Raw genomic sequence first — 3,032 nt, 5'->3', positions numbered from 1 at the left:
TGTCTACATAATGCCAAAACATTGAGAAACTTAAATTGTGAATGGATTTTGGATAGCTTGAACGGTTTTGTCGTGGTGATTTTTTGAAATGACAGTAAAAAGGGAATCATTAATTGTCTTGTATTTTTAAATTGTAGCTTCCAAACACTTCAAAACATTTTTTCATACAGACAAAAAGACATTCTGAGGAAATATGCATAGTTTCACGACAACACTGTATGGATAACAGAAAATAAAAAAAAACTGTCAGACATCTGATCTCCCTCTGTCTCTCTGTTAATGCTGTCTGTTTGAGTGTGTGCTGAGACTTCCATTGTCTGAGAGAAATTGCGCCTCTACAGGAGCAATTCCCGGGACTGAAAGGGAGGAGTCTCCCTTAGTTTCACTTTTAAAAAAACTAAAAATACAAACAAAAAAAAAAATTTAATTCACACCAAAAACCAAAAACAACATATCTGGGGTCTCATTTATAAAACTATGCGTAGGATCTTTACTAAAAGTTTACGTGCGCCCAAAAGCCAAAAATGGCGTACGCCAAAAAATATTCCGATTTATAAAACCGTGCGTACGCACACCTGTAAGCAATGTTCCCTTTATAAATCACAGATCACCCGCAGATGTGCGTACGTGAACCAGCCTCATATCCCGCCCTGTACACGCCCATTTTAACCATAAATAGTCAATGCAAATCACCTCATGATTGCTGATCAGCATGTAAATGAGAGTGGAATCCCATATATACCTGGAAAACTGGCATGCGACCCGCCAATTAATTAATCCAAGAAAGTGAAAACGTGCATTTCTGTTAGCCTAATTTTAATAATGGCGACAGGTGAGAAAAGAGGAAAAAAACGTAATTTCTCAGATACTGAGATTGAAACACTTGTAGGGGAGGTGGAGGCTCGGAAAACTGTGTTATTTGGTGGCCACAGCAGTGGGGTCACTAATAAAAAGAAGCAGTGCGAGTGGCAAAGTATTGCTTCTGCCGTCAATTGTGTCAGTGGGACAGAACGGACAGTTGCAGAATTAAAGAAAAAATGGTCCGACCTGAAGGTATACAAATTTTTTTTTTTACCAACATATTACATTTGTGTTTTATTAGGCTATATACCTATATAAATAGCAATATTGATTTTCAAAAAGTTTTATTTACATGTGCTTACAGTATGCAAAATATGTGAAATAAAGATTCTCATTCATTCAAGGTGGAGGCAAAGAGAAAACTGTCCTCCCACCGCCAGAGCGTGGCTGCAACTGGTGGGGGCCCATGTACAGCTGATCTCACATCAGTGGACAGCAAAATCGCGGCTATAATTGGGGAGGTCAGCGTGTGTGTGGTATTGTGTCGGAAAAGGAGGGAGACACTGACGTGACTGAAACCACAGAGGAGCAAGGTTAAACCGATTTTTAATCATTAACGCTGTACATTTGAGTGTGTGGGGTGATAAATGGATAAATGTTGCCAATTGTTTGTCCTCCAGTCCTTCCGGAGTCTGAAGCTGTAAATGAACAGGAGGTTCAGGGTGAGGGGTTCTCAGATGCAGATGCACAGCGTCCGGCTCAAAGCAGTGCCCCTTCTGCGTCTGGCACGTCCAAAAGTGGTCGGGTACTCACTGACGCAGTCCTGCAGTTACAGCGAGAGACAATAAACGCTGTCAACGGGGTTGCAGATGAGCTACGGCAGATGAGAGAAGTGATGCAAGAAATTGCACAATCATTAAAAGATGCAGTTAAAACATGAACCTTGAGTTTTGTCTTTCTTTACAAACGCCGCATGACATCCTCACGGATTCTTGCACCTCGTTGATATCCCTCTTGTCGGCCAGGGGGCTGTGGCTCGGGGGCGTAATGCTGGGGGAGAGGGAGATCAGGAGGGAGAGGAATACCGTTTCTCAGTGCTATATTGTGCAAAACACCACACGCCCTGACAATCTTGCACACTTTTGCTGGATGGTATAAAAGTCTGCCACCCGAGGCATCCAGAGCACGCCATCTGCATCTCAGGATGCCGATGGCACGCTCCACAACTGCGCGGGGCACGAGAGTGGACCTCGTTATAATGAGTTTCCTCTGCGCTCTGCGGGTTTAAAAATGGGGTGAGGAGCCAGCGTCTCAGGGGGTAGCCACTGTCGCCTGCAGGTTATAATTATATTAAAAACAATTGTTACGGTTTCTACTTTTTAATATTGTTAAACTCACCAAGAAGCCAGCCATCACGTACTGCGCCTGCATTTAGTCAGTTCCCTACACTGCTATGTGTCAGAATAAAGGAATCATGTGCTGAGCCAGGCCATTGTGCCACAATGTTTGTGAGGGTCATTTTAGAGTCACATATGACTCGCACATTAATATAATGCACATGCTTTCTGTTAACATAAACAAATTCATTTTCAGATGGTGCCCTTATAGCAACATGAGTGCAGTCAATTGCGCCGATTACATTTGGGAAACCAGACATTGCTGCAAATTGCGTTTTAATTTCGGCCTGTTCTCGCACAGTGTAGGGGAACCTGATGTATCGACTAACCATATTAAGTATACCACCACCATTTAAAACGACAGATATTATGGCACTCAGGGACGGCTGTGATATACCAGACCTATAGGGTGAGATGATAGATTCCAATAGAATTATTTCATATACAAAAAGGTCTTAGAGACAAATTTGAGGATTACTTATAGTTTTTTTTATATTATTAATTTACCTGTCTGCCAATTCCCGCTGGAAACAGCCGGTTGCCAAGAACCCCGAGAGTGGTGAGGACTTGTATTTGGACTGGGATGGCATGGTTCCGGCGTGTTGCCCTCTCTAATACTGGACCCAATTCAGCACATAGATCCAAGAGCACAGCTCTAGGGAATCTAAATCGGCTTATTAGCCAGTCATCATCATGGGCCAGGAAATCATCATGGTCCCTGAAAACTCGTTCTCTCTCCTTATTCTGCCATTAGCGTAATCCTCCAACAGTGCCAGGAGTGCCATCATGAAGCATTACATACCCGGGTCACCGGAGAATTTATATGTTTTCTAG

The 3,032-nt window shown here is 42.8% G+C and overlaps 2 long non-coding RNA genes across 2 annotated transcripts; one reads left to right on the top strand and one right to left on the bottom strand.

The window, feature by feature from the left end:
- The first annotated feature begins 1,064 nt into the window (after positions 1–1,064).
- Positions 1,065–1,742, top strand: LOC122145616. Its single transcript, XR_006160437.1, has 2 exons — positions 1,065–1,394; positions 1,482–1,742. It is a non-coding gene; the product is annotated as an uncharacterized LOC122145616 (long non-coding RNA).
- LOC109097306 lies at positions 1,391–1,990 on the bottom strand. Its single transcript, XR_006160438.1, has 2 exons — positions 1,744–1,990; positions 1,391–1,624 (listed from the first exon to the last, which is right to left on the bottom strand). It is a non-coding gene; the product is annotated as an uncharacterized LOC109097306 (long non-coding RNA).
- Between the last annotated feature and the right edge of the window lie 1,042 nt (positions 1,991–3,032).

This window comes from Cyprinus carpio, chromosome A7 (assembly GCF_018340385.1).
Source record: "Cyprinus carpio isolate SPL01 chromosome A7, ASM1834038v1, whole genome shotgun sequence".
Classification (NCBI taxonomy): domain Eukaryota; kingdom Metazoa; phylum Chordata; class Actinopteri; order Cypriniformes; family Cyprinidae; genus Cyprinus; species Cyprinus carpio.
This window is presented reverse-complemented; position numbering and strand designations above follow the sequence as displayed.